The 20,120-nt window shown below is 35.7% G+C and overlaps 2 long non-coding RNA genes across 11 annotated transcripts in view; one reads left to right on the forward strand and one right to left on the reverse strand.

Annotated features, from left to right (window-relative positions):
- LOC118614953 overlaps positions 1-20,120 on the forward strand; it is a 145,185-nt gene that overhangs the window by 80,009 nt on the left and 45,056 nt on the right. For both annotated transcript variants that reach the window (XR_004956183.1, XR_004956184.1), the window contains exon 2: positions 17,035-17,195. This is a non-coding gene — a long non-coding RNA (uncharacterized LOC118614953). The remainder of the gene's footprint in view (positions 1-17,034; positions 17,196-20,120) is intronic.
- LOC118614952 overlaps positions 3,710-20,120 on the reverse strand; it is a 93,312-nt gene continuing 76,901 nt past the window's right edge. For 6 of the 9 annotated variants that reach the window (XR_004956179.1, XR_004956180.1, XR_004956176.1 and 3 more), the window contains 2 exons: positions 16,999-17,190; positions 10,765-16,314 (listed from right to left, as the gene is read on the reverse strand). This is a non-coding gene — a long non-coding RNA (uncharacterized LOC118614952). Of the gene's footprint in view, positions 5,812-10,764; positions 16,315-16,998; positions 17,191-20,120 lie in introns of those variants that run through there. The other 3 variants (XR_004956181.1, XR_004956182.1, XR_004956178.1) reach the window with 3 other exon arrangements.

A 20,120-nucleotide genomic window follows, 5' to 3' on the forward strand; every position in this document is an offset into this window, starting at 1 on the left:
TTTCTATCTAGAAAGTATGTACCAACTTGTACTAACAACAGCAAAGTAGTGCCCATTTTTTTACAACTTCACCAATGCCGGGTATTATAAATCTTTTTTTTTTTTTTTAAAAACAACTAATTGTCGATATAATAAAAAGGAGATTTTATTATCTCCTTTATTACTAATGAGGTTAAATATTTATGTGTTTATGGTACATTTTTATTTCTTCTGTGAGCCGCCTGTTCAAAACAATTTTTAACCTGGCATAATTCTGTCATATGGATAGGCCATCATTTATTTAAGCATTCTCTATTGAAAGGGGAAAAACAATATATATGTGAGAGGAATTCAAGCCAAAAAGCAAATGCATTGCTCATGTGTCTGGAACAATATGCCGAGATCTCACTGCCCTCCATCTCTTCTGTAGACTTCCGGGTTTTCATCAGTATACTTACAACGCTGGAATAAACAACTTTGAGTACAGGCATATTTCATTTTATTGCACTTTGCTTTCCTTGACTTCACACATACAGCAGTTTTCACAAATTGAAGGCAAGATCCTCCACCAGAAAAAAAGATTGACTTGCTTTGTCGACTTGATTTACTGCGGTGGGCTGAAACCAAATGACAATATTTTTGAGCTACGCCTTTATGAAGGCATTTTGTATTTGGAGCATGTAGGATCAATTCCTAGAATTAATGCTGTTAGTTCAAAAAGCATGGCTGTTGTAAACTGTCATCTTGTAGTTATATCCAGTATTACTTTAACATAGAATTAGCCTTCATTATGAGTTAAACAACCATTAATCTGAGAACAGACATCCATAAAGACAAAGTCGACTAACTTTTTGGTATTGGTGGGTTAAGGTGTCTTTTCGTATTTAATAGGAAGCATGTTCCACCAAATGCTCTGCAAAAGTGGCCCTTTCATAGTCTCATCAAATACAGGGGATGCTGGGGGTGTGAGGCAGGATGGTGTGTCTTCTGATTCTAATCATACTTATATTAGAGAAGATAGCCAATAGAAGAGAAATTGTGAGGTCAGAGAGGCTTGTATAACTCCTTTGTCTTGTTCTTTTGGGATCATCGTCTGGCACCATTTAGTATGAATCCCCTAAAGATTGGAAAGAAGAAACCTTTCGAAGTTATTCTTGGTTATAGGTCCAACCTCTCATTTTTTTAAGGGGTGGGGATTAATTTCACTAACACTCTCTTGAGATCAGTGTGTGTGAGTAGAGTTAGCCCCTTGTATTGGCAGGTTCCACAAACGTGGATTCAACCAACTGTGGATCAAAAATACATGATAAAACAAATTAAAAAAATAAGAGTCATGTGATCATATCAACAGATGTAGAAAAACCCTTCGATAAGATACAACATCTGTCGATGATTAAAACACTTAACAAAATCAGTATAGAAGGAAATTACCTTCACATAATAAAAGCCAAATATGACAAACCCTCAGCCAACATTATACTTAGTGGTGAAAAACTAAAAACCTTCCCTCTAAGATCAGGAACAAGGCAAGGCTGTCCACTATCACCTCTATTATTCAACATAACATTGGAGGTCCTAGCAAGTGAAATCAGACAAAAGAAAGATATAAAAGGCATACAAATAGGAAATGAAAAAGTCAAACTATCACTATTTGTGGATAACATGATTCTCTATATAGAAAACTCCAAAGACTACACAAGAACACTACTAGAAACAATAAGCAAACACACTAAAGTTTCTGGATACGAAATCAATGTTCAAAAACACACAGCATTCCTATATTCGGATAATGAAGTGTTAGAAAAAGAAGTAGAAAAAATAATTCCTTTTGCAATTGCAACAAAAAGAATAAAATACCTAGGAATAAATTTAATGAAACACGTGAAGAACCCATATAATGAAAACTACAAGACCCTATTAAAAGAAATCGAAGAAGGTACAGAGCAATGGAAAGATATTTAATGTTCTTGGATTGGAAGAATCAATATAGTTAAAATGACCATATTACCGAAAGCATTATACAGATTTAATGCAATCCCCATCAAAACCCCATCAGCATTTAAAAAAAAAAAAAAGAACAAAAAATCATCAGATTTGTATGGAAGCACAAAAGACTCTGAATTGCCAAAGCCATCCTGAGAAAAAAGAATGCAGCTGCAGGCATCACTCTGCCCGACTTCAAATTATACTACAAAGCAACAGTAATCAAAACGGCATAGTATTGGCAGCAAAACAGAAACACAGACCAGTGGAACAGAATCGAGAGTCCAGAAGTAAGCCCATATTTATATAGGCAAATCATTTTTGACAAACAAGCCAAAAACATACAAGGGAGAAAGGAAAGCCTCTTTAATAAATGGTGCTGGGAAAACTGAAAAACCTCCTGCAAAAGAATGAAACTAGACTTGTCTGTCATCACATACCAAAATTAACTCAAAATAGATTATGGACCTGAATATAAGACCTGAAACAATAAAATGCATAGAAGAAAACATAGGAACTAAACTCAAGGACCTTAGACTTAAAGAGGATTTTATGAATTTGACCTCAAAGGCAAAGGAAGTAAAAGCAAAAATGAATGAATGAGACTACATCAAACTAAAAAGCTTCTGCTTAGCAAAAGAAACCATCAAGAAGGTAAAGAGACAACCATCCAAATGGGAAAATATATTTGCAAGCAGCACCTCGGATAAGGGCCTAATATCCAAAATATACAAAGAATTCATACAATTCAAAAACAAAAATAAACGATCCAATCAAAAAATGGGCAGAGGACCTGAACAGACACTTCTCCCAAGAGAATATATGAATAGCTAACAAATATTTGAAAAGATGCTCAACATCACTAGCTATTAGGGAAATGCAAATCAAAACCACAATGAGAAATCATCTCACACCTGTTAGAATAGCTATAATTAACAGGAGAAGTAATAACAAATGTTGGAGAGGATGTGGAGAAAAAGGAACCCTCATACACTGCTGGTGGGACTGCAAAGTGGTACAGCCACTATGGAAAACAATATGGAGGTTCCTCAAAAAACAAGTTGATCTACCATATGATCCAGGAATCCCTCTACTGGGTATTTACCCCAAAGCCTTGAAAACCCATATCTGAAAAGATATTTGCACATCGATGTTCATAGCAGCATTATTCACAGTGGCCAGGACATGGAAGCAACTGATGTGTCCTACGATAGATATACAATGGAATACTCAGCCATAAGAAGAGATGAAATACTGCCATTTGCGACAACATGGAAGGACCTCAAGATAATCATGCTAAGTGAAATAAGCCAGAAAAAGTTGAAAATCACATGATCTTGCTTATATGTGGGATATAAACCTAAAAGCAACAAATGAACAGGACAAACAGAGACTCATGGACATGGACTATAGACTAGTGGTTACCAGAGGGGAGAGAGTAGAGGAGGAGCGAGGAGGTAGACAGGGTTAACAGGGTCAAATATAGTGGGATAGGGGTAGGGTGAAGTGGGTAAAAGGGATCAAATATATGGTAGCTGAAGGAAACTGAACTTTGGGTGGTGAACATAGAATATACAAATGTCAAATTATAATTTGCACTTGAAAATTATATAATTGTATTAACCAGTGTTACCCAAAAAAACTAAAAAAAAAAAAATACATGATAAAAATGTTGCATAGATGCAGATATGCACTATGTATGTAGTTAGGCTTACAAGGCTTGCATTATCACTGAACATGGACAGACTTTTTCTTGTTATTTGCTAGACAATTTAGTATAAGAACTATTTATATAGCATTAACATTAGGAATTATAATCTAGAGATGATTTAAAGTACATGGGAGGATGTGTGGTTATATATTACAAATACTATGTAATTTTATATAAGGGACATGAACGTCCACGAATTTTGGTAGCCATGGGGCATTATGGTACCAATCCCTGGTGGATACTGAGGGACAATTATAGACAAACATATATGTGTGCTTATGTACTTGGTACAAAGAATTAAAGGGGTTTAAACCTACATGATGACCAAACCATCTTTTCTAAAAATGCATATTTCTGAACGCCACCCAGAGGAGAAATATTTTGAGGGAAAACCATAATACTATATTTTACTATGCTTCTCAGGTGATTCTGATAATCAGAGATTTTTTTTCTGGTCTCTATTTTGCTGACGTCCAGTGTTATTCTAATGATTGTTTTCTTGTGTATTCTTTTTTCTCTACCTGCTCTTCAACTAGAGTTTCATCTTCAGTGTTCTCTTCATATGATGAATGTAGGAGTAGATTTATGTATAGTGTGTGGCACTCAGTGTGTTTCTTCAATCTGAGGTTTTGTGGCTTTTCTTAGTTCTGAAAAATTCACAGCTATTTTCACTTAAGCTAGTGACCCTGCCCCCATTTGCTCCTGAAATTCCCATTAGACCTAAATTGAAACTGATTTAATCCTCTGTACCACTTTCTAACCTTTCTTGAATTTTGCACCTTTTTATGTCTCTCTGCAGCACTCTAGATAATTTTCTCAGACATACCTTTCATATCATCAATTCTCTTATGCAAATCTGCTCTTAAAGTTGGCCATTGTGTTTAATTTTATTCACCACTTTTCATTTTAAATTAGATTGTTTTTCATATCTGCCTGTTATTTTTTAGTACTCATGAAGTTTTCATTTCTCCCTTTATCTCCTTAATGGTTGTAAGTACATTTAATTTATAGGTAGACTTTGATTGTTACATTATCTCAGGTTCTTGGGGTGCCATTCCTCCCACATATATCCATGGACTCTCCCACAGTGTGGACCATTTCCTTGTTTGAGATGTGGTGGTAACTCTTCAGAGAAGTCTTTCATTTGATTCTTCTGGGAATTCCAGGATCTTACGAGTCTAAAATATTTACAGTATCCACATTAACATCTCCATTTGGGAGTCCTATACCATGAAAATAGTCTAAAATTTGGATTCTATAACTATGCATGACACAGATTTTTAAATTTCCATTTATTGTGGGGAACTTTCCTATTCAGATATCTAATCAGTGAGAATTTCGCCAATAATATTTGTAGTCAGTGAGCAATGTTTTATAGTTCTCTTATATGGCGGGAGCAGCTCTTCCTCGGTTCTAGCTTTATCCATGAATTTCAGTTCTAACTCCTCACCTTTCACAAGTCCAAGGACAAGTGTCTTTTTCTAGGTCTGCATTAAAAACTCCAACCTCTAGCTGTTAGGTGCTATTGTCAAGACTGATATCCTCCGTTGTCTTGGCATCACCCCACACACTACCATTTTGGTTATGAGGCTCTTTTTCATTTTGCCATGGGGGAATTTCTTTCCTTTCTTCCTCCCTCTCTCTGCTGTGTTTACAGTTATATTTTACCCAGTATTTCTACATACCTAGAGCACATAGAAGGATGTCAATATGCTAAGTACGTGGGACTAAAAACCTGCATCAGTCGGGTGTGGAGACCACCAAAAGGTGCAATAGAGAATACATGACCTTAGGAACTGGAATGGAGGTTTGAGCTGTGACTTCACCACTTTTTAACTAAACAAGCCCTGCTAAGTCATTTGATCTAAGTTATATTTTTCTCAAGAAAATAGGAAAATATTAGTACTGATCTTCCGTATATGTTTTTCCTATTGCTCCAAATTCCCTTCTATTTAAACACAAGCCATTTTCTTCATGCTCCATAGCTGGAGAAGACTGCAAGTTTCTTGGAGGCAGGTCCTATATCTTATTTAATATTTTCCCTTACAAAACAAATAATGGATGAATGAATGTAGTAGTAGTTGGTAGAGTAATCTTGTTAATTTCCTTTCTTCATGTATTTTTCACATACCAATGCACTGCAAAAAAAAAAAAAAAAACCTCTGGTTAAAAAAAGACTTGAAATTGGAAAGAAACGAATTCCATTTAAGAAGTTTGCAAGGGTGGGGTGAGAGGTGGTTACATCTCTGTGGAGTTTCACTCCTCACAGTTTGCATCATTTTCTCTCCCTGAAGTGCGAATGAGTGAAACCATATATCGGTTTAGAGGTTCTGCTTGGATAAATATTTAAGAGCCAATAAATCTGTCAGAGTACATTTCAGGCTGAGTCAAGGTGAACAGCTTCACAGTAATTCTTCCAGAGCCTCAGGGTAACAGGAAGCACAAGCAGGAGGTTACCAGATCTTCTCATTCCATGCCTAGGAGCAGAAATATCACCTCACAGAAATGAACTTTCCTAAAATGTTGCATTTGCTATGTGGTTCAATTCCTTGTCAAACAGCAGAGCAATCAGATTTTTTTTTCTTTTCTTTTAAAGAAAGAACAACAACAAAAAACCCAGGGGCACATAGAAATAACAGGTGTTCTCAGTGAATCTTGTAGTTTGTAGAATCTAGTTGAAAATAACTATTAGTTGTGAAAAGGAATTTGGTACTATCAGTCAAAAGTTTGTGTTCCATTTCAGGTATCCACCTCTAGAAATTTATGCCATAGAGTCATACAAATGCACTAGGATGTCCATGGCACCTTAACTTTTTATTTTTTGTAGTTTAATAATGAAAAATCTGGAAGAAGTTAAAATTATCATCAATTGAGAGTTCATAGAAGGCATACAATGGAATGTTCTGTAGGTGTTAAAATTATGCAGATCTCTATATACTCATATGGAAAGGTGTCTAAGATATGTTCATTTACAGTGACTAAGAGCATAAACTTTGAAGCCAGAGTACCTGAACTCAAATGCCTGTATCTAGCTGCGTAACAACGGCAAACAGCTTTCTATTTCTGTGCCTCAGCTTGCTTAGGTATAAAATTAGGATAACAGTAATACTTGAGATTTAGGATTATTGTGAGCATCAAAATGAGTTAAAAAAGTGTCTATAACAATGTCAGACTCAGTCAAGTACTAAACTATTAATTCAGCTATTTTTATTGTTAATAACTAAAAATAGCAAGCTACTACTTATGTCTGGGAGTTACACTTGTGGAGTTTGAGGTAAAGGATATACTTTCAATTTTCATTTTATACCATTTGAGTTGGTTACAGTGAACATAATTTTATTAAAATTAAAACCATTATTCAAAAGTATACTGGATTTTAAGATAGTTCTGAAAGTTTGACATGTAACAGGAACTTTTTAAAAAATCAGTTACTGATGACTGTATATTTAATACATTAGAAACTGATTAATATGAGCAACCTCTTACATTTAATTCTTTATATCCGTAATGCATTTTATACCTAGCAAATGTTTTCATATTTATAAATTCATTTAATTCAACTGGATTATTAATGAGCTCATTTAATCTCTGTGAAGTGAATTTTCATGTTTTTTTTTCCAAATAGAGCATGAGAATGTTGGTTGTTATATTTTTTTCCTGCTCATGGCAAAGCTGGGCAGGTGACAAAATTGAAGCTTAGAGTATGAAGAGCTTGCTTAAGATCAGACAGCTTCTGAGTAATGGAAATTAAAAAAAAAAAAATCCAGTTTTCCCAAGGCAAAGCTTACCCCACCAAGCCATAATTACCCTGTAAACTGGGCCACTAGATTTATAATTCTAGCCTATGCATGAACACTATCGAGCATCTGGTATGGTAAAATTTTGTGTTTGTAGTAGGATAACAGGAGAGAATAGCCAGAAAGTCAGTTCTCAAAGTTTATAAACAAAGCTTATAATTGCCTCCAGATAAAGATGACCAGCAACTGGCAGGCAATTGACATGATAAAACATATCGTTGGCTTCTGTCCATAGCACCCTCAGGTTGATTAATGCTGATAAGCTAAGACTCTGGGGTGAGACACTAATCAAATTGGTGGAACCAATAGTATAATTAAAAACTGTTGCCATGAGATATAATTGAGATCACTATAACAATGAACAAATTTAAAAATAGGCCAAATATAGCCTGCTATCTATGTGATCTTTGGCAAGTTGTTTTTCTCTCTACTTACCTTTAAAATAAAGAAGTTGGACTAGATGGCCTCTAAAGTGCCTTTTATCCATCTATTAATCCACTCATTCAACAGGCATTGGATACTTTCTTAGTGTCAGATGATACTATGTCAAGTGAAATTGATAAGGTTATTCCTCTCAAGGAGTTTACATTCTGGTAGGGGCTAGACCAACAATAAATTAATAAATAAGAAAAATATTGAATAGTGATAAGTATTACCTACAGAACTAAAATAGGTTGATGGGGACACTCCAGGTAGGTATCCAAGAAAGTATTCTCTGAGGGAGGCGACATTTTAGATAAGAGAATATAAGAGGATGTGCCACACCTGAATAAGAAAGAAGCTCATTCTAAGCAGAGGAGGAGCTAATTGAAAGAAAGAGCTTGGTGTTGTGAAGAACCAAATGAAGGCTTAGTAGGCAAGCACTAGAGCATGTATGGTTCTGTAACAGGCTTCTGGAGGATTTCGAACACTAGCATTGTCTGATTTATGCTTCTAAAAGTTTACCATAGTTTCTATGTGCAAGAATGGAAGCAGGAATACCAGATAAGAAGTTTTCAGTAGCCCAGAAGAAATATTCTGAAGTCTTTGTCTAAAGTAAGAGCCATGGAAATGCAGAGCAGTAGACAGATTCAAAGTATTATTGGAGTAGAATTGATCGTGTTTGTAGATAAATGGCTATTGTGGGTTAAGTGAAAGGGAAGAATCAAGGGTAATTGTCAGATTTTGGGCTCGAGCAAGTGGATGATGGATGGTGGTGCCATTTTCTAAAATGGGAAGAAAGGTATGTAAGGGGTAGTTAGAGAGTGTGCAGACAGCAGTGACTGAAGAGTTCGGTATTGGTCATTCTAAGTATTAGATGTCTACTGAACATTTATGTGAAGATATCAATTAGGCAACTAGAGGCAGGAGTCCTGGGGGATACAACACAGTTAAAAATACAGTTCATATAAATATGAACTAGATAGAATCACAAGAGAAGAGGTAAGTCCAGGATCCTGATGCATCCTCCTATCATAGGTCAAGTTGAGGAGATGAACTTAACAGAAGAGAATAGAAGAGAGTAGCCAATATGATAGGAGATAGAAACAAAATCAAGAGAATGTTGTTCAAGGCAGCTGCAAGAAGCAGAGGGCAATCCAGTGTATCAAACACTACTAGGAGAACTAGTAAAATAAGACCAGAAAATCAAGTATTATCAAGTTTAAGGAACCAGCAATATCTACAATTACTATGTATCTGTAGCATTTAAGGCTGGAGAGGAGCCCTTAACAGTAAATTTGCCAAGGGATTCTAGAGAGTTAAATTGAAAGTCAATAGACAAGACTTTCTAGGGTAACTGTTCCACTATGTAGAAAATCTCAAGAACACTCAAGAGGATAAATAAGCATGTGGTTTTAGCAGAGTCACTGAAACAAGAGACTGATATACTTCAGGATAAATGTAATTATCTTAATGAGTGTGTAATTACACATTATGAGGAAACAGGAATTATATGTAAGTTGGCACCAGTCCAGAAGTCAAATTAGTCAATAGCTATCATATGACTATTAGTTGTTTTTTTTTTTTTCAACTCAACGATTCATGTTTGGGTATACAGCATAAACAGAACAATAATTATTCTGTTTGAAAGAACTGTCTTCATCTAGGAAAACAATTTGTAAAGCTAATTAGGGATAGAAAGATTGCTTTGAGGACATGGGTCAGCATGAACCAAACAGTTCTACATTAAAATGAATAAAAATGTAGTCCTGGAGTGAGAAGGCAATGCTAAATAATGTATGGCAGGGAAATAGAGTTCAAGTTACAGAAATAGCAGAAAGAGTTTTAGGAACCCACGTACCTAACATTGAATTTTAAGTAGTTTATGCCGCCATAATATAACTTCCCAAACTTTAATAAAATTTTACAAAATATCTCATCTGCCTGTAGGTACTGACATTTAAAAATCTTCCAATAAAAAGCCATCTCATCATCCAATTATTCTACAGTGCACTTTATAGTTGACAAGCCAAGTCCAAGCACACAGAGCTTTCAATCACCCTTTTTTTTTAAAAAAAAATCTATCTTTTAAAATATGAACAGAAAGCCAAGAATTACTTGACATTTCAAGAAAGCCTCTAATATAAAAGATAGAGACATCAAAACAAGAAAGGAAGAAAGGGAACTCAAAAGAGACAAGAACATTTTAATGAAACTATATTTAATGGCCTCAGAATAAGCTATCCTTAAAACAAAGTCAGGATGCTATTAAGAAAAGGAAATAAGCTGATATTATTAGAATAAGAAAGGGTACTTAGAAATTTAAATATGATAGTTAAAATTATATATACATTATAAATATATATATAGTAAATTATATACACATTACATATGTATATTTTGTAAACGATTTAGAAAATAAAGCCAAGGAAATATCTTAAAATCTTTACCAAAAAATCGGAGACAAAAGAGCCGAAACAAGGAGGCCAATCCAAGAGGCCCAACACCCTACCAATAGGATACAGAAGAAAAATATCTCAAGAGAAATATAAGAACGTTTTCTAGACCTGAAAAATAGGAACGTCCAGATTGAAAAGGCCTACTAAGCACCCTGCACAATAAATGAGAAAAGACCCACAATTGCTGTAAAATTTCAGAACACCAGGAAGATAGTAAGTTTCAAGAGGGGAAAAAACAGATCACATAAAAATAATCAAGAATAAGAATGGCAAAGAAAAATTCAGAGACACAGACAAAAGTTTAGTAGCTACCAGAGGGAGAGAGGGGAGGGAAGGTTGGTAGAAGAGTAAAGGGGTCAAGTATGTGGTGATAGAAGAAGATTTGACTTTGGGTGGTGAACACACAATGCAATATACAGATGATGTATTCTAGAATTGTATACTTTAGACCTATACAATTTTATTATCCAGCATCACCCAAAAATTTTAATTAAAAAAAAAAAAGAATAAGAATGGCAGTGAATACCATACCTGGTGCTAGTAAGATAGAATATAAACATTTTCTAACAGTTAAGATTTAAAACGTATTTACCTCTTATATACCCTTTCTTAAGAAGTCTTCTAAAGAATAGTTCCACCTAAAGCAATGAGGTAAACCAAGGAAGAGAAATCAATATCCAGAAAATAAGGAATCAACACAGGAGGGGGATGAAGGAAATTTCCTGGATAACCGTGAAAATTAGTTTGACAACCGGGTATATAGGTGTAGCAAACAAGCAATCCCAATGCAACAGGACAGGAACATACAAGAGAAAAATGTCTATTAAAACAACAACAATAAGAACAACTGATTATCTGGTAGATTTGCATGTATAGAAAGTTATAGCAGAGGCTGTACTGCTTGATCTTGGGAATGTGGATGCAGGAGGCAGGCTGCCTGGGTTCAAATTCAGGCTCTACCACGTGTGATCTTGCGCAAGTCAATTAGCCTCTCTCTGCTTCAGGTTTCCTGTCTACAATATGTGGCTCATAATGTACCTGCCTCGTGGAGTGATTATAAAAATTAAATATATCACTATGCTTAATGTGCTAAAAATAGTGCCTTGACTATTATGGGCTATTGGAGGAGTGTACATGTTATCCACTCAAGGATAAAGCATAAGAGGCCTGATTTCGCCTTTGAAACATGCTGTTTCAAAGCCAAGCCAAGCTGTGAATACCCTGATGGGAGCCCTTAGGTGTCAATGCTGGCTGACACTTTTCTCCCTCGGTGACCCAGCACTGGGGTTTGCTGCCATGCCTGGATAATCTCCTTCATTGTGCTGTGCCCCCACCCTGCCTTTTGGGCTAAAAACCCCCACGAGACTAACCCGGATAAAGGAAGTCACTCCATTAGACATTTTCCTGTCTGGGGGACAGATGTGTTTGGACTTCAGTGAAGGAACTAAAATTTCAATCACTGAGCAAGGGACAGCTGCTCCAGAAACCCAGAGGGAAATGGGGCCTTGTGTTTTGTATCGTAGCTTGGCAACACTCTTAGCTGCTGCTGACCCAGAGCAGAGGTCTGGCTTCTTTGTGATGGGCCTTGAGGCGATCCTATTTCAGGCTACAGTAGGAAGAAACTGTGTAATAAAGTCACAGGGACTCCTCGCTTGGGTCACAAAAACAACAAGACACCTCCTGACAATAAAATCCCACACAAAATATAAATGAATAGACATTTATGAGAGCTGTGGGAAGTGAGGATTAAAAAAAAAAAGTACAGGTGAATATTATTTTTAGAACATCCGAAATTTTGAATAATGGTCTTGGATTTTGTTAATGCCCAAGGATTTTGGTGCTTACGATAAGTAGGAACATTGAGTTCGGGGTTTTAGTTCCTTTAAGCATTTCTCTATAAAACCAGTTCATGCTAGCTGACCATTCTAGAACATATTTCAATTGACTTTCTCATTTTTTCCCCTCATTTAGAGGTAAAAAGAGAGGAGATTAAGGAAGGAAACAAATACTTACAAAGTGCCCATACTGTGCTGGGCTTGTTAGAAGCTTTGCCTACATAATCATAAACAATATCATAATTCTAAGTCAGGAATTATCATTATGCCAATTTTAAACAGGAAGAAACTAAAGCTCAGTTTAAAGTGTCTAAAATCACAAGGCTAATGAGCAGCAGAGCTGAGATTAAAATGAGGTCCGTCTGAATCCCAAATCTATGCTCTTTGCATTGGACCATGTTCCTTCTCACAAATCCAAACAGACCTTTGTGCTCTCTTATGCAGTAAGGTATCGCTGCCACAACAAAGTTATCACATTCTATTTATTCATGGAAGTCATATAGGACAGTCCCATAAATTCAGACTGTGAAAGTACTTGTCTCTGGTTTATCAATTAAGATCCCTCCATGATACATTTATCCCTTTCCTCAAGTATTTAAAAATCTCCATTATTCAGCGCTTCTCACTTTGGCCGGTAGAAGTTGGCAAGCACTGTTATCCTCACTTAATAACCCAAGTTACCCAGGGGATAGCCTGGATTAGAAGCTATGATACCCAAAGCCCATGGCTAAGCACTCTGAGTCTCCTGTCTAGACTTGATGAATAATTCAGAGGTCTAGTTTGTAGAATCTGAGTTAGGGTCTGGCAGATTTTATTGCTTTGGAGCTGTGGCATCCAGGACACTACTCTTGCCTCAGTTTCTTCCTCTCTCTCATTGTTTCTCCTTAGGGGAGACTCCACTCTTATTCCCCTCTTTTTTAAGAGTTAATTTTAGCCCTCTCCTTGCTTGTTTTCTTCATTCAGCCAAAAACGTATTTGAGCTCTTATTACATGTGCATGTCACCTCCCTGTTGGCATTCAGGCCTATTTCTGTCTCGTTCCCTGTTCTGCTCTGTATTACAGGCTCTCTTGACTTTTAGCTTCCTGTTCCTTACAATTTGTGAGAGGTACAGGGTAAAATTGAAGGCTGGGATAAAGAAAGAGGTCCAGATATTTCCTCCTCCCCCCCTCCTTCCTGTGGAGCGTCCAGTACTGGATTCCACTCGTCATCCTTCCAGGCAGCACCTACTTTGGTTGCAGCTCTTGTCAGACAGTGGGCTCCCCTCCTCCACTGTCTCTCCAGTCCTAGAGGAGATGGCAGCTTCTGTTACTGATCTGGGAGGAAGGGGGGAGCGAGGGGTTGCCTCAATGCTCCCTATTTGGCTTTCCAGCTTTTCCATCATCCTTTTAAACCAATTATCTGTATTAACTCCCATCTGCTAGAAAGACCAAGCAGACTGTTTTCTTGGCTCTATCCTGACTGACATGGATAGACAGCATTCTTAGTTATGAGCTACAAAGAACGACCTTGACGTTGGCAGAAAAGGTATTGGAAAGATCAAATAATCTGAGAGGACCAAAGACCCAGGTTCTGAGACCACAAGGGAAAGAGTAGTGCTCAAAAAATCTCTAAGTAAAACTCGGTGAAGTCATGCTCAATGTTTTGGGTTGTACCACTTGTGCCACCAACACTACATGCTGAAAGCTACCACTCAAGTTGTTGTCTCTGCCACCATCTGTCAACAGAATCGATTCCAGGCATTTCTTATTTCTTCCTGACATTGGTTTCTAACTTAGTGGAATAGGCATGTATGATTGACAAAACACAGATTATGTGCACACCCCAAGCTGTATGTGTATCTGACATTTTTAGTTTCTACCATGGGAGGTGGGTTCTTTATAGGCAGCAGAATACCCTAAAGGTAGAGATCTGGATGCTGAGAGGACATTTAGTTTGAGCAAACTGAGACAATGTTTCACGTGTTTGTGGTTTATTTGAGAGTTGGGGGAATAAGAAAGTCAGAAAAGTTAGATAAGGAAGGGAAAAGAGACAAAGGAGATGGTAAATTATCACTATGCGGTAACTAGAGTCCTCTGGGGGGACTCAGAGCCAGTGTAGAGCACGTGCCTTAGAGTTATCTCACCCAGGGGCTGGAGCATTTATCCACCGCAGTATCCAACCCTGAGAGCAGGTGGGGTAGGGCTTAATGCTCATGCCCAGGCTCCCTCCCTCTAGTATGAGCTCAGTGGGCACTGGCAGCCAGAGAAAACCTTCATGCAAATGTGGGAGCTGGTAGTTGAAAGTTGGGCAGGTATAAGCTGAAAAGGTAAGAGGTAAAGGATATGGCAGGGCCTTGACCATATCTGCAGGTAATAAGATGAGTGGCAAAAATCCACCAGCCCTATGGCTGAGTAAGTATTAAAGATACAATAGTAAACAAGAGAAAAGTTCTCACTAAGCTGGTGGTCATGAGATTCAGATGCTTAAACAGGCAAGTACAATGCAGTGGGACAATAGCAATAAGAGGCATCCTAAGGCAATAGAGCTAGACATCTGTCCTCTGAGACCCAGGAGTATGGGGACAGCATCCTACTCATTTATGAATCCCCACTCTTTAGAATGGTTTCCATTCAATACATGTTTTCTTGCCCAACATTGTTAATTCTTCCAATCCATAAACATGGAATATCTTTCCATGTATTTGTTTCTTTCAACGATGTCTGGATTTCAATGTATAGGTTTTTCATTTCCTTTGTTTATTTCTAGATATGTTATTCTTTTTGATGTAATTGTAAATGGGATTGTTTTCATTTCTTTTGAATAGTTCTTTGTTGGTATACAGAACTGCAACAGATTTTTCTATGTTGATTTTGTATCCTGAGACTTTATCTGCAAATAGTTTGTTTTTCCTTCCCAATTCAGATGCCTTTCTTTCTCTTGCCTAATTGCTCTGGTTAGGATTTTTAAATGCTATATTGAATGAAAGTAGACATCTTTGTCTTATTCCTCTTCTTAAAGGAAAAGCTTTCAGTTTTTCACCCCTGAGTATGATACTAACTTTGGGTTACATCTGAATCAGTGATCAAGTGAAAACTATGATGATAACTATTAATCTGATTTGCTGCATTTACTGAAATTCCATTTAAAAGCCAATGGGGCACAAACATATTTTTCTCCAGAAGCTAAAAAGCTAACGTAGAAACTAATCTCTACTTCAGTTTGTACCAAGAAAGTTCACACTGATTGTAAAAGCACTTGCAACTATTGATCGGTCTAATAATTTTTCAATTTCAGTTTACAGAAACAAATCCAAACACTTTACATGCTTCAATGAAACTTTAAAATCCATGTATTTATGTCCTCAAAACTGTAATTTATGTAAAACTTTTTGTTGTTCTCGCTATTTTTAATTATATCTACCAATCTTATTTGGACAGTATATACATATAGGCTCCTCATTAATATCACTTGAAGATTTTATTTAAGTAGCATGTTTTTTTCAATTCTAAAACCTTCTTGGGATGTACATATTGTAATTTCTGTGAAATTTCATATAGCATTTTGTCTGTTTCATCTCCCACCTCCCTTCTAATACCAAAAAGCTGCTTCATAAACTGACAATAACTATGATTTGTAGAATGATAGATATATACATGGCACTTCCCAAAATTCTATCTTTGCTTAAAATGCAAATGCTTTACAAAGCAGATTTATCTTTTTAATTAACCTTCTGTGGGCTCCGAGAAGTTCTTTCAGGTCAGGCTGGATATGAAGAAGATGAAGGATAGTGGTATTAATATTAGTTCACTCATCAATTATTCTTTAAGGCCGGTCCCTTTCCATACTGGGATAACAAATGGGCATTTAAATTCTTTTTCTTTTTTTTTATTTTTACTTTTTGAGTTTCCAGAAAATGTTGGCAATCTCTGTTCTGTTTCTATGAAAAAAACTCAATAAGGTATTATAAGTAATGGTATGGATTACTGGGAGAGTCGTACATCACACCTGGAAAGTAGATATTCTTGTGATTCCTTGCTTCAGAGAAATAATAATTTCCACCACTGAAAATTCAGTCATCATGCTGGTAGCATTTCCAAAATCAAAGGTACTAGAAAAGTGCAATGAAGCCAGGAGAAAGCCTGTGGTTCCCCTGTGGAAATCAAAGAGAATGAAATTAAGGGAATGTCTAAGAAAATTTCTAGTAGCTTTCCAAAACCTTTTCAGGTCATCAAAATAAATCAGTTTATCAAAAAATCTTAAAGAGTAGAAGAATCAAAGCAGGGCACGTTGTAAAAGTGCAACGATGAGTCAGTATTAGTAAAACCTACTAGTATAATTCATTAAATTATAAATCAAAAGAGAACAACAACTTTCTCCTCCTCATTCCATCCTTCTTCCATTTCTGAATAATTCAGTCCAAAGCCATTAGCCAAGTCCAAGAAGAAGTGGGGGTGTATTGGAAATTTGGTAAGAGAAGGGATACTCAGGGAGAGGGCACAGTAGTAGATGGAAAATTGGTTTTATGCAAGGGGTTGATCAAATAGGAAACTATCTTAAGGATAATAGAAGCCAGGTCTCTGACTCTCAGAGAAGGGAGTTACATATATGGAAAGGGAGAAAACTGGAATAAACCTATGGTATTGAATTGGAGTAAAAATATTATAGATGGTCCCAGGGATAGGGTGCATGGCATAGGGAATGCAGTTTAGCATCAGTATAATGGCTAAAGGACCAGAGGAGAGGAAAAGCAATTGAGGGGGACTGTTTTATAAACTATATCAAGTCCATTGAGAGGGACTTGGGAACAGTGACACTCGAAGAGCAGTGAGCATACCTTAGAGATCAATATCTAAATATAATTCTCCCCTAGGAGAAACCAGGCTTCCTTGAAAAATGGCTGATTCTAGAGCTTGGGAAGGCAGAGTAAAGATGAAACTGGAACGTCTTCTTGTACCAGAAGGTAAGGAAATGCTCAAAGAATGAAGGGGAACACAGAAGCAGTTTGAAGGTGCAGCCACTGGTCAATCTAGGGTAACTTCACATCAAAATAGGTAATTTTAGTATAGATCCTAACATGGCAAATCAAATATGAAAACATGGGCTCATATTGATAAAGAATGAGATATTTATATCCTTTTGAACTAACTCTACAAAATAAAATTACTTAAAAGGAAAAGAATAACTTTACAGAAAAGAAACCTGATACATAATACCATCAAGTGATCAAATTGAATGTCATCGGTAATGAGACAAATACAGTACTCCTTCTGTGATATTTCTGGCCAAGGTGCACAACCCGAGTGTAATCATGCAGAAAGATTAAACTAAAGTTGAGGAACAATCTACAGAAGAGCTGCCATGTAATTTTCAAAATTGTCAAAGTTAATAAAACCAAGAAAAGACTGAACAATTGTTCCACATTGAAGAGGTCTAGTGATATGACAAGTAAATGCAACATACAATTATTTTCTTTAATAACAACTTTGAGATACAATTCACATATCAAAAATTTCATTTTTCCAAAGAATAAAAATACATGTATTTTTAGTATAATTACTATCACTATTTAATTTTAAAACATTATTATCACCCCCCAAAATAAGCCTTGTACCCAGTAGCAGTAATTCCTCCCTTTTCTAACACCTCCCCCCAATCCCTAGGTGACACTAACCTAATTTCAGTTTATGGATTTGCCTATATATTTCAGTTTATAGAATCCTACAATAAGTAGTCTTTCATTGCTGGCTTCTTTCAATTAGCATGTTTTCAAGATTTATTTATGTTTTAACATGTATCAATACTTCATTCCTTTTTTTGGCTGAATAATATTCCATTGTATAGAGATACCACATTTCATTTATCTATACATTAGTTGATAGACATTTGAGTTGTTTCCAATTTTTGACTATTATAAATAAGACTGTTAACATTTCTGTATAATTTTTTGTTTTGAGAGCATATGATTATGTACTGGATGTTATTGGGACATGACTGGGACATTTGGCAGAAGCTGAATGGGATCTAAAGATCAGATGACAGTAATGTATCTGTCTGTCAGAGTTTATTTTCTTATTTTGGCAGTCGTATTTTGATAATCTAGTGTATATTTTCTACAAACAAAAATTACTAAAGTATTCGGGGTTGATGGGCACTACGTCAGCAACATATTCTCAAATGACTCATGAAAAAGACTACTTGTACTGTACTGAAAACTTTTCTCCAAGTTTGAAATAGTTTCAAGACTTCCAAAAACAAACAAAACACAAGAAAACATAAAAGTCTCAAACAAAATGTTAGCAAACTAAATTCAACAATGCATTAAGAGGATCATAAACAATGATCTAGCAAGATTTATTCCAGGAATGAAACGATGGTTCAGTGCTCACAAATCTATGTGATACACCACATTAACAAAATGAAGGATAAAAATATGATAGAAAAAGTTGAAAACCACATGATATCACTTATATGTGGAATATAAGTCTAAAAGCAACAAATGAACAGGATAAACAGAGACTCATGGACAATGGACTAGTGGTTACCAAAAGGTAAGGGGAAGGAAAGGGAGAAATTTAAAATCAAATAATTTTTTAAAAATATGATCATCTCAATACATGCAGTAAAAGCATTTGATAAAATTGAACAGCCACTTATGTTAATTCCCTCTAGACTCACTTTGTTGAGAATATTTATCAGAACAAAGACCACATATGCCAAGCCCATGGCTAACATATCCACCCAAAAGCTTTTCCCCTATGATCAGGAACAAAACAAGGATGCCCACTCTAATTACTTTTCATTCAACATAGCACTGGAGTTCCTAGACAGAAAAATTAAGCAAGAAAAATAAAAGATATCTAAAAGAAAGAACTAAAACTGTCAGTATTTGCGGATGACATATTGTATATAGAAAATTGTAAAGACAACCAAAAACTGATAGAATTCAGTAAACTTGCAGGATAAAAATCAAAAAATATCTGTTACATATTTATGAAAAACAATCAAAGTAAACAATCCTGTAATTAATCAAAAGTATTAAAAACCTAGGAATAAATTTAACCAAGGAGATGAAAGACTATATTCATGAAAAAAATTAAGGGAAACACAAATAAGTAGAAAGATATTCCATGCTCATAGACTGGGAGAATATTACTGAAATGACCACAATACCCAAAATGTACAGATGCAATGCCATCCCTTATCAAAATTACAATGGCATTTTTCAGATATAAAACAAACAGTTCTAAAATTAACAACTAATATTAACCATAAATATAGCCAAAGCAATCTTGAGAAAGAAGAACAAAATAGAAAATATCACACTTCTGATTTCAAACTATATTACAAAGTTATAGTAAGCAAAATTATATGAGATTGGCATGAAACAGATGCATAGATTGATAAAATAGAATAGAGAACTCAGAAATAAACCCATGCATATATGGTCAATTAATTTACAACAAAGAAGCCAAGAATACACAATGCGAAAAGAACAGTCTCATTAGTAAATGGTAGGTAAACTAGACAATCACACGCGAAAAAAAAAAACCCCATGAAACTGGCCCACTATTTTATACCATACACAAACTTAACTCAAAATGGATTAAATTTTAGATTGAAAATAAGACTTGAAATCATATAAATCTTGGAAGGAAACAAATGGTAAGCTCATTGACATCAATCTTGTCGATTATTTTTTTGGATTTGACTCCAAAAGCAAAGGCAAAAAAAGCAAAAATAAATACGTGGGAGTACCTCTAACCCTAAAGCTTCTGCACAGTAAAGTATCAACAAAATGAAAAGGAAACAATTGCATAGAATATATTTTTAAATCATGTATCTGATAAGGTGTTAATATCCAAAATTGCATGAAGAACTCATAAAACTTAATAGCAAAAATAAAACGATTTAAAAAATGAACAGGACATCTGAATAGACATTTTTCCAATGAAGACA

The sequence above is a fragment of the Rousettus aegyptiacus genome, unplaced genomic scaffold, assembly GCF_014176215.1.
Source record: "Rousettus aegyptiacus isolate mRouAeg1 unplaced genomic scaffold, mRouAeg1.p scaffold_m13_p_3, whole genome shotgun sequence".
Lineage (NCBI taxonomy): Eukaryota > Metazoa > Chordata > Mammalia > Chiroptera > Pteropodidae > Rousettus > Rousettus aegyptiacus.